We start from the raw sequence: 12,689 nt of genomic DNA on the forward strand, positions 1-12,689 counted from the left end.
ATTCTCATTTCAAAAGATTAGCCCTGATTGTTCCTAGAGAAAAATCACATTCACCTGATATATTTACTGTATCAATAGGAGATGTTTCTCTAAATACCTGAAAACATAATTAATATTTAAAAATCTAATATTTTGAAAGCCCACTGGTGTTGAACTCAAACAACAAAGAAGCAATTTTTTAGCCCTTTTGTGAGGATAGTCACAATTTTTGATGAATCAAAAAATGTACTGTAGAACTGGGGAGATAGCTCAGTCAGTAAAGTGTTTGCCTTGCAAGCACAAGTCCCTGGGTTTGATACCCAGTACCACAAAAAAAAAAAAAAAAAAAAACTGTACTGTAAAACAAATATTGAACTAAGTAATGAAGGCATTGCCAGTAAATGAATGGAACTGGAGGCCATCATGCTAAGTGAAATAAACCAGACTTGGAATGTCTAGGGTCAAATGTTTTTCTCTCATATGTGGAAGCTAGACAGAGAGAGAGAGAGAGAGAGAGAAAATAAAGGGATTTCATGAAGGTAAAAGGGAAACCAATAGAGTAAAGGGAAACAGAAATGATAAACTGCTTTATATTTTACTAAATTGATGGTGACAATGGAAGAAAACCTGGCAAAAAAATCTTCAGGAATCACATCACTGTAGAACTACCTGCAGATACACCAAAGAAATTCTTTTTTGTAGTGTAGTTTGGAATAGTGATAAAAGAAACATTTTGTGTTCTTAAAAAAGAAAGAAAAATCATTAGGCATCATTTCAGTGGCACCAAACCTATACATGAAGCAGAGATGTTCCAAAGTAGATCAATGAATAGAAAATGCTCATTTAAGATTAGGTTAACTTTAATTCTTAATTACAAATTTTCAGAAACCTACTTGAAATGTGACTAGCTGATCTAAACCAGGCATTAAGTTGCAGGGATTATGAAAAGGCTAAAAAGTGAACTTTATGAAAACATGTTTCTTGAATTTTCAAAAACTAAAATTAGGTTTAGTTAGAAATTCATATTTTTAATTGGAATCAAGCTTCTCTCTGTTGTGTGGAGACACAGGCTTTAGGGAAAAATTTTAAACACTCCAGTAAGCTGTAATTGCAAAGTAATGGGACTAGCTCCAAAATTCACAAACAGACACAGTGGTACTCACTCATAGGTTAAGTCTTTACTAAAATAAAAGGAGCTGGTTCAGGGCAGTGACAATTACTAAAAGTGAAATGTGTGAGCTAGAAGAGCTGAAAGGGGCCTTTGAGTATGCTTTTCTCCACGTTTTTAGATCAGGACAGGTTTGCAGAAAAAGCTGAGAGTTGTCTTGGGCCACTGAACTCATTGAAGGTAGAACAGAGATGGGTGATTAAATTTCATTTCCCCAAGGCCTACTACTGGTCCAAAACTAAAAATTGTAGGATAAGGACTGGGGTTATAATAGCTCAGTGGTAGAACACTTGCTTAGCATGTGTGAGGCACTGGGTTCAGCACCACATATAACCAAATAAGATAGAGGTCCATTAACAACTAAATTAAAAAAAAAAAACTGTAGGACAAAAGAACACATTAAAATGCAAGAAGATTATAGAGAAACTAAACTAAGGCAACGGGCAAGAATTTCAACAAAAAAAATTTAATATACTTTTAAAACTAAATGCTGATTGGAAATATTCAAATGACCAGATACCATATTCTTGGTATTTTTTCTCCTCAAAATACTTTAACTGCACTCTAGTTCCACTTACTAGAAATGAAAGAATAAAATTTTTGATTGATCAAAATGTTTTATGCAGAGTCAACTGTAGAAATGGAAAATAATGCTCAGAGCAGTGACTCATGCTGTGTGTGTTCTTAAAATAAGTACTTTAGTCAAAATAGGTTCCAAAGGGCAGCAACCCCCCACATTCTGTTAATGTTTGCTTCATCAGTGTTAAAGTGCTATGACTGAAGTTTTTTAGAACTATAAACCTGAACATTGGTCTCTGTGCATGTCTTTTCTGTGATTGCAAATATTCATTAACTTTCATATATGTACCATTTGTACTGTGATATTATTTTTGTGAAATAAATACTTTGTGATAAAAGGTGTTTAGAGAAAGATATGTTGGTTTTCTTCCATTTACCTGGAATGACCCAAACTTGACTTTTTCCATACAGAAACAAGTTTGGAAATGTATCTTGTTACCTACCCTTAAGTATGGCACTCAAAAAAAAAAAAAAACTTTAAATGCAGCTATATAAAGAAGTACATATAATTATTGAGATTGAATTTTGGAGTGTGGAATGGATTTGAAAAATGGTCCCTTGATCTTTTGAATCTTAAATTCTATTAATTGCTCTGTACTGAGAAGGGAGAAGTGATGGAGAAGGAAAGAACCTGAACCACTGTTTTTCCTTCAGGCTACATTTTTGGTAAAAGAGAATGTGAACTGCCAAGTTTGGTGACAAAGGTTACTATTCTACCCAATGTCACTTCCAGGCTGACCTAGCTCTGGCTTTCATGGGTGAGTTCAAAACCATCTCCATCTGTGTCTGATATAGGAAGACTGGTGTGTATGTAGGGGAGGAGAGGCGGGAGAAAATAATGGAGAAATGGAGACACAGACTGACAGGTTCAGTACCTTGACTGTGCCAGAAAGGGTCACAGAGATCTGCTAGCCATACATTTTATAACAAACATTTGAAAATAAATTGTTACAGGTGCTAGGCAAATACTCTATCACAGAGCCAAAATGCCCACCCTGTTTGCTGACTTTTACATTGATAATTTTACTCATCAATTTATAAACCAAAAGCTTGGTTCCACACAAAAATTCATGACCAACATGTGAAATGGTTCATGACAAACACACCTGTCCTGGGTAAGAAGAATTTCAAAAACCTAGGTTCTTTTACAACTGAATCTCTTTCAAACTGAATACTGACATGCCCAAAATGCACAGACAAAAGTCATTAGGTGAAGGTTAACATTATTACAAACATATACAATCCAACTACAGAAGAGCATTTAAAAAGTATATAGTGATCCAACATAAACATTTATACTGCACTTATAAATCTATATAGCCCTACTCAAAGATTTTGCCTTTTTTTGTCCATTTTCAGGAGGAAATGAAAGGAAGTAATCCCTTTTCAGAACCCTTCCCTAAACTCTGCTTTAAAGCACTGTGCAAGCAGGTGTTTCCCTGAGGATAAAAACACATGCTATTTGTTTCAGAACTTACTGGTTTGGGAGACCTCATCAAATGCATTACCAGGTTCTTATTCTCTCTGTACTTTATCACTATCTCATGATGGCATAAAGATATCAGGTCCTCAAACTACCTTCAGATTTTTAGTGAGGAACATGAAACAGGGTAGCTGCTACTACCTCAAACTGAAATTCAGTATTAATAATGAAATATAAACTTTTTAAAAAGCACCTATAATTCATTTCTCATTTACAATCTCTCAGAAGGTAGACTTATGTTAAAAAATATCCTGTTAAGTGCTAAGTAAAAAGTCTAAAGTATTTCTTACTCAATTTGCTTGTTGATGATTGCTATATAAATCTCAATGAATCACTATTGTCTAGTAAATGAGAATGGGAAATAAATGAAAGCTTTTCATAGCTCAGTTCTCAAATATTTTCCTAATCCCTCACTTACCTTACTCCATTTTAGAGTAAAATACTGGGCTAATTTAAAAAAAAAGAATGTCAGAAGTAAAATTGAAAAGTTACTTACCACATGGGAAATGTATCATTTTAATGGCTCTGATAATACACTGACCCCTTTCATAGGAATGGTAAAGTCAGAGTGACCCCCAGAAATGAAAATCATCTTTATAATATTAAGGTAAGTTTCTTCCACAAGGAAATTATCTTATGTTTCAACTGTGTCTCATTAATCTTTGTAAAAGTCCACTTTTAAAACTGAATTGAAGTTATATTAGGCCAACAGATGCCATCACAGAAGGTATATTTCAAATTAAATAGAGTAAGAGTGATGACCCATACTTAAGTATTATGGGTTTCTTACAGTTTGTTAGAGTGGTGAAAAAATATATATTAAAACACTTATACAGAAGGGAAAATTATGATTGATTTGAAAAACCTGTGCAGTGGGGCTCCTTCCTTTAAGAAATTTTGATCTACCTTCAGAAATGACCAATGTTTCTGATTTATAATCAGCAACCATCTCTTTCTAAACCTCTAATCCATCTCATTCCCCAACATTAGACAAATTAATATGAAAGGGGAAAAACTTTGGATTTTCTTACTTTCTGGTAAAGCATGTATTCTTGAGCCCAGACTTTGAAAGTATGCGTGCTTCATGACCTCTTCTGCTGAAACCATTTTATTAGATTCAAACTGTAAAAAAGCAAAGAACTGCTTCATTAACTTTTACTCTCAATTACTATAAAAGTTGGAAAAGGACAAATCAGTATTTAGAGAGCTTTCTTTAAAATCTTGGTTATTTATTATGATAACTATTTTCAAGTACTAATTTGGAGTACTCCAGATACACTTGAATTTGAATTGCTATTGAGATTATATAGTATTAATTATATATCAGTTCCACATTTTCAAGATAAGTCTGGATCTTATGTAAAACTTTAGATTCCTCTATTTTCTGAAGGGATGAAAATTAAAATATTCAATTTTTTCTTTCACTTTTCTTCATGAATCATGAAAATCTGGGGACAATACACTCAATGTCCTTATAGCAGATGTTCTTAGTAACCTATCAATACCCCCTGTCCCTTTTCCTTGTTAATTGACAGATCATGAATCAGGACTGTTTCTAACTTTAGGCTGATTACAACAATTCTGCTCCTAATTCCCAGCCTCTCTTACAATTAATGTGCTGGCCAATGAGACTTGGGAAGAAGCTTTTCAGTGGTTTCTACTAAAAGCCTTGTTTTCAAAATATAAGGGTAAATTTGGTTGTTACCACCCTTATCCTCCCTCTTGTTCCTGCTTTGGAGGAAATGTGAGTGGTGTCTGGGGCAGCATCAACCTGAAAGGCATTAACTATAAGGAAAAAAAGAACATAAGAGATCAAAAATTTGGAGAACATGGCCTTGATATAGTTGATCAATTCCAGCAGGTGTTCTTGGTCAAAATGAGAGATCCAGATCATTAAGAGAAACTATGTAATAAATATAACATATATTGCATTATGTCTTGTATATTATATATATATATACAATAAACATATATATATATATATGTTTAACTTAATCATGTTTCTGAAACATTGTGGATGCTACTATAAATAATCATTATCATTCTACATTTGAGGAAACAGAGGCTTAATGACATTTAAGAATTACAAAATAAGATGTGACTTTACCTGTTGAAATTCTGTTAACAACTCAGTTCCTTCAGAGTCTAACCTAGATATAACAATAAAAAATGTGGCAATTTTTATCTTAGGTGATAGAAACATTTCAGCTAAAACTGTTTCCTAAGTGTTTTTGTTTCCTAAATTTAAGTGCCCTAAAACAGATAGTCTTGTTGAGTTCAAATAAACTCAAAACTATTTTAGTCTAAAGAGGCTTATCTTTCATTGCCTTAGGAAGAGACCATAAATAACATCAATTCACATTTTCAATGTTCATGAAAAATATCAGAGATGTTGAATTTGAGTCATCATTCTGTCTCAAAACCAAGTATTCTCTATAATAAGGGAGCTTAATGACTACATCAATTTTCACATTACCAGAATGAAGGCAAGTGCATAAAAGCATCATTTACCTATCATATGGGTAAAAGCACAGAAAAGTGACCCCAAAATATATCAGTGTGGTTCAAGATAAACAGAGACAAGCCATTCAATAAATTTTTACAGCAATGGGTACTAGAGGGTACCCAGTTCAATTTAAATGTGATGTAACTTCATACAACTTTATTAACCAATACCATCAAGCCAATAGTTAATAAAGAAATGTAATTATAGTTATAAAATTAACATAGCTAGGAGTAGTGGAGGTAGGGATTATTTTAATGGGATTATCTCTGGTTGAGAAATCACAGGGTCTATCTTTCACTGCCTTTCACTGACAAAAGTGCCATTACAAATAGAGAAATATTCTCCCCTGAGTACTCTAAGTAGGTCCTGGGGATCCTGGAAGCCTAGACATTCTCCAGACTCTTTCAGTCCTCAGCACTTTGTCATTCTGATACATATCCAGAGGATCTTAAGCACTGACAAGCTTGGAGCTAATTTCATGGACAATCTGCTTCACAGGATGTCAGCCTTCTACACTGAACATTATCATAGGCAATGGTATATATATTTAAAAATATGTGTGTGTGTGTGTAACAAAACAGTAATTATACTACTACTTTGGAGAAACACAAAAATGTCCAGCATACATGGCTATTCTTCCTAAGAATGTCTAGCTGAGAATATCAGGTGTTACACTAGCAATAAGAATATCAGCACATACAAATATTAAAAATATTTCTGGTATCAGAAATGTTTTGCTATTACTTCCCTAGTTTGAGAAGAAATGGAAGTTCAAGAAGTATGTTATGTTGTAAGCAATGTAAATTTTTTTATTAAAGTAGGCAATGCCCTTAATTTGGTATTTTGGTGACTTAAAAATTTTAATGGAAAATAAAGACAAGGGGTTATTCTTTGTTACTGCAAATATATGCTTCTGCATTCCACAAGTCAAAATATTCAGAGCAATTTTACTGGGGTTATGGACTGATCTAGATGTAGCTGTGAGAAGAAACTTCAACTGAACTGCTGACATTCAGGACATTACATTTTGCTGTGAAGTCACAGTTTATAGTCTTCAAGTACAAATTCTGTCAGTAACTCTGAACAAAATACTTATGGGTCATTTGATGTATGCATCAGTCAAAATTTTCCTTATAATACTTAAATGTTTTGTGAATAAATAGAGAATGATTCTATAGAAAGCAAAACAAAAATTGTACCATAATTTTTATAGTACCAAATAAGGCATTAATCAATGCTTTCTTTCTGGGAAAAGGAATTTATCTACCAAGATAAATTCTAGAATTCTAATACATAAGTTCTATGCTCATTTTATTTATGATTCAATGCTACTTCACACTTTACTAATTTTTCTTACTGAATCATAAAACTAATATGACAAAGAAAGGGAAGAATTTAAATATATTAGGTCCCAAAATATTTGTGTATTATTTGTATGGAATTTTTATTGTGTATATTATTTGTATGGAATTTTTATTGCAGCAAATACTTTGGGAAATTAAAAAGAATCATATAGTTTCTCCCCTTCTCACTTAAAAAAATTACCTGGGTGCATGGTTACATTGAGGCTGTGGTTTATATTTTGGAAAGCTGTAGTTCTTGAATTCATCATCTGAAGAAACATCTGGCCAAGTTTCCTAAGATGGAGTTCCTGAATTAAAATATATATATATATATATATATATATATATATACATAGAAACTTATACATATTCATGTAAATTATACTTATGAACATATATGTAGGCATTACTAAGAAAGTGCCTTAGAGAACATATTACATTTATTAGATAATTTATTTCAACTGAAATTAAAATGATGAAAATTATAAGTACTTATGGGCTTATTTTTGGACTGTGTAATGATGCTATGAATATGATGGTGTCTGACCCTTTTTCTACCCAGATGACACCATCTAAGCTTGAAATATTCCTTAATAATACACTGAAGTTCAATTTTCAATAATATTTCTCCTCTCTTCTTTCATAAAATCTTTATTGCAAAGATGAAACTCTGTAAATATAAAGAAGTTACCAAGATTTCTTCATAATAATTAAGCCAACTGTAAACCTTAAACATAACATCTATTTACATTTGTCTCAGTAAAAAGTTTTTAAAAATACTTTTTAGAGATACAGATTAATCCAGCTAGTCAAATGCAGGTGTAAATCACTGGAGAAAGACTCCTCCTGTTACATAGTAGTCAGAAAATTAAGTGCAGTTCATCTTCCTCAGTTTTTCCTGGGAACAGAGGTCTTCCAGAAGCCATTACAAAGAAAATGCATTTGACACCCTTCAAAATACATCACAGGGGAAAAAAAATCCATTCTATACTATGAAGCACAAGAATTTCTCCTTAAAGTGTATGTCTCTGGAGAATTTTGTATTAGCCTGCTTATAAATCTCCTACAGAGATTTTTTTTAAGATCCAGGTAATTTATTAACTTTTACCTTACTCATCTCACATTCCATATGCTCATAAGGTTGAATCATTTTTATACTTAAAATGTCTAGCTCCCCTGTGCTAGGAAGGAATAATATAATAGCTAATAGTGAATGGATGCTTACTATGTGTTTGAAACTTTCAGAATTGAACTCTTTTCTCACTGAATCCTTGTGTGACCATGCACTGAAAGGGGCAACCAACAAGGAGGACCAACAAATGAGATTGTTGTGATAATTTGGGAGATGATGGTGGTCTGAGGTAAAGCATAAGGTAACAGGGATAAAGGGAAGCAAATAATTCTAAAGCAGGAAGCAGAGACAATATGCAGATGCAGGGTGGTGTGTGTGTATATGTGTGTGTGTGTAAGGGAAGAAAATGAAGGAGGTTCAATGTATTGACACTACAACATATGAGCTGTGTGAATACACAGGAACTTAAGACAGTTCTTCCATTAAAATCTCACAATCTAGCAAATATTTAAAATTCTGTAAAATTGAATTTTAAATATTACAATATTATACAAAAAGTAAAATGATATGATTGAAATGGAAAATGGTATAGTGGTCCCTCAAAAAGTTAAAAACAGAATTACACTGTGCAGTTATACCACTCCCAGATCTAAACCCAGAAGAAGTGAAAGCACAATCTCGAACAGATGTTTATATGCCCACATTCATAGTACTATTGTTTACAGAAGTTAAAATATAGAAGCAACTGCAGAGCCCTTTGATAGAGGAATCAATAAACAAACTGTGGAACATATGTAAGTGCCTGAAAAGAGAGTCCTCATGACACAATCTACAACATGAACAAATCCTGAAGACATTATACTAAGGGAAATAATTGAAATAAGTCAGTTACAAAAAATACTGTGTAATTCCATTCTTATGAGGTAGTCAGTAAATTTCAGAGACAAAAAGAATGGTAATTTTCAGGGACTGGAGAAAGGGTTGGAATAGGAAGCTGTCAAATGGGTACAGAGTTTCAGTTTTGCAGATAGATAAAAGTTCTGAAGACAGAGATAGGTGGACAATGATGTGAACATATTTAATGTATGAAAACTATACACTTGAAACTGATTAAAATGAAAAATTTCATGTTATACATATATTACTGGAATTTTATAAAGAGAAAAATGTTACACAAAACAAAATTTTATAAAATTGCACAAGACAATTATCTAATTATATAACTTAGTACATAAATACAGAAAATAAATGCAACCTCCAGTCAGAGGAAGGAATTGCACCCAGAGGCTAGGTTGTATTCAGGAGAGGATTTATGAAAAACTTTTTTTGAAGGTTACAAGGCACAGGCCCTGGTTAGAGCAACAGAATAGGCAATCGGGAGGGGTGAACTGATACGAACACAAAGAGCAAAGATGGGAAAACCCAGGTTATTCTGAAGTACAGTGAATAGGCCATTTAGCTAAAAGGGGATATTTTCATTGAGAAATAGTTTGAAATAGTTGGAAAAAGTAGCTTACAGACATTTTATAAAAATCTCTAAGTACTGGATTAACAAATGCACTTTATAGCTTAATGAGTGCACTGGTCACAAAGGTATTTGAATAAGGGAATATCAAGGTCAAGGTGATGTGTGAGAAGGATGTTATGGTATTTTGATTATTGTCTTTAGAACAACTTAAAACTGGTAGATTCTGATGAATATTAAATAATGATAAAATAATTTTGCTTTCAATTACACTATCAATCAATACTTTTCTAATTTTTTAATGTGTTAATTAATTTAACCTTAACATTTTGTACAAAACATTAAAGTAGTTATTGTTAAGTATTCCCATTTACTTAAGTGTGAAATCTAAGGCACAGGGCAGTGATTTAGATAATGGAATTGGTATTTAAACATAGATAATCTTGATACCATTCCAGAACTCTTTTTCACTATTTATGCTGTGGCTTTTTAAAATAACTTTTAAGATCACTATTAGTGGGTTGGGGAGATAGCTCAGTCAGTAGAATGCTTGCCTTGCAAGCATCAAGGCCCTGAGTTTGCATCCCCAGCGCCAAAAAAACAAAAAAATAAAATAAAATAAAGATCACTATTAGTATGCCCTGTGTTATCAGCAACATTATTTCAAAATTATAAATGCAGTAATTTTTTATCTGTATATATTTACCACATGTCAATCTGTATTGAGTACTCTGCAGAAATAAGAAGCACATCAGGTGACTGAAACCATAGTGTGACATCACTTGAGTAGGTCCTGTGGGAACTGACATGGATCTGGCTAGTCCTTCATAGGGAGAAGGAAACAAAGAATTAAATGTACTGAAATCCATTAAGATTATAGAGGATTTTTTAGTTCCTATTCTCACCATGTCTCCATTCACAAGGATTCTGAGATGGCTACTCCATGGCTTCTTGAAGCTTCAACACGGTTGGTTTTATAAATTCTGCTGAGTCCATGTGGTCTTGGGCCAGCATATCATTATATAATTAAACTAAGTACAATAATTCTACAACCACAGATTTTTACTTACTTTTATGTGATGAATGTACCTGGCATAATGTGTAGAAGTTTAGTTTACCTTAATGTAAGCTAAAGATGTTTTCCTTTTGTCCATAAGTCATGGTGCCAAAATTATAATTGAAATTAAATTAATCCAAAATAGGTCAATGACACTGAAATACACAATTTTACTTGCCACAGTTATAAGTTTTTATCACCTTTAACATAATTCTAACATTCACTTGCTATGCAAATTTTTTATTAAAAATTCTGGTCATTATTTTACAATCCAGTTGAGTTTTACTGACAATTTCCTTGCAGAAGTTCATTAAGAAAAGGTACCCATGGAATATAAATTACAATGCATTCCATACTCTTCTTGTTACATGGATAAGTTTAGACTAAGAGAGATGTCATTGCTTTTGAGTATTACTAATTGCTGTAAATGATGCAAAACATTTGCCATCCCTTTGCCAATTTAATATGAAATACACTAATTATCCAGAAATGAAAACTAGAGTTATTATCTCTGTAAGCTTCTAAATCCTGATAACTTGAAGAAGGAGCAATTTTGAAAGGTACCTTAAGAAAATAAATTAATTTTTACCCTATATTTTATTTCAAACAAGAGAAAATTTATTTTAGGCTGAGATTACTATTACATATAACTTTATATTATACATAACTTTATGTATCTGATTAAAATATGAAGAATAACAAAAAGGTTAAATTAATACTTCATTACATTGGATAAAAATTGCATAAGCAATACCACAAAGTTAAATCATGGCTAACAGTGTAAATAGAACAATGCTGACACCAATTTATTTATTATCAATTTTACTATTAATCTCCCAACTTTGGGAAATAAGGACAACAAATTATTTTCTATAATTTTTGGTAATTAATAAGATGGAGGGCAGCTTTCTAATTTATCTTTCAGGTGCTTAGACTGAGTTATAAGGAGGTAACAGACAGAGCTATAAATCTGCTTATCCTATCACTTTGCAAGTTGTCAACTGTAGTTGGTCCAATACTTTATTCTCTTGCTCATGAGAAGATCATGAACTAGCATGCTTGTCCAAATAGGTTCCTGTTCTACAATCAGAATTTTGGTATTGGTATGAAACAAAATAAACAATCTCTCAAAGTCAACTAACTAAATATCACATGATTACACACAAGCAACTTTTTATCATTAATGAAAATGACTATATTGTAATTCCTAAACCTCTGATTTTCACTGGTCATAAAAAAAGGTAGAATTTTCATAAGGATCAATAACAACTTACAGTGTAAAGATTCAAATTTAATTGGCCCTCACTTACTTGAAGCCCCAAGTGTATTTAATATGTAATAAAATATATAAATAATGAAAGCAACCAAGATGATCATATTATCTCATGGGATAATCAGAATTTCTTTTCTCTGTTTTTTGTTTCTTTATTTTCTTCTCCCTTTTTTTAAGTACTGGAGATTTAACCCAGGGCCACTTTACAACTGAGTTTGAAAAGATAGAAAAAGCTTGCACCTGTGTAAATACAAGGATCTTCCCAAACTGCCCTCAACCCCTCATAAAAGCCACAAAGAATTTTTGTCTCATCTTTTATCTTATCTGTAAAGGCCAGGTGGCTGATGCAAAAGCAAACTTTGCTGGCACAAAAAGCAAACTTAAAGATAATGACAACCTTCCTCTCAGAGGTCAGGGTGACCCAGAGCTTAAAATAACTTGCTTTGTATACAATTTTATATGTTAACCAATTAAAAAGAACACTGTAAAACTGCTTGCCTTTCATTATAAAAACCCTGCTAAACAAGGGCTCGGGGTCTCTTAGCATCACGGGTTACTGAGTGCGTGGAGGACCAGGCTCGAGCTTGCTAATAAAAGACTTTGTTGCTTGCATTGATCATGGTCTCTGATGGTCTTTGTGGGGTCTTGAGCTGCTGGGCACAACAAGTTATTATTTTGACTTAAGATCTTGCTAAATTGTTTAAGGGCTTTGCTAACTTGCTGAGGCTGGCCTTGAACTTTCAATCCTCCTGTCTCAGTCTCCC

The 12,689-nt window shown here is 32.7% G+C and overlaps 1 pseudogene; it reads right to left on the reverse strand.

Moving 5' to 3' along the window:
* Window positions 1-2,817: 2,817 nt before the first annotated feature.
* The window catches only part of LOC124974252 (cyclin-dependent kinase 17-like), a 307,761-nt pseudogene continuing 297,889 nt past the window's right edge, over window positions 2,818-12,689 (reverse strand).

Source organism: Sciurus carolinensis, unplaced genomic scaffold, assembly GCF_902686445.1.
Source record: "Sciurus carolinensis unplaced genomic scaffold, mSciCar1.2, whole genome shotgun sequence".
NCBI classification, from domain to species: Eukaryota; Metazoa; Chordata; class Mammalia; order Rodentia; family Sciuridae; genus Sciurus; species Sciurus carolinensis.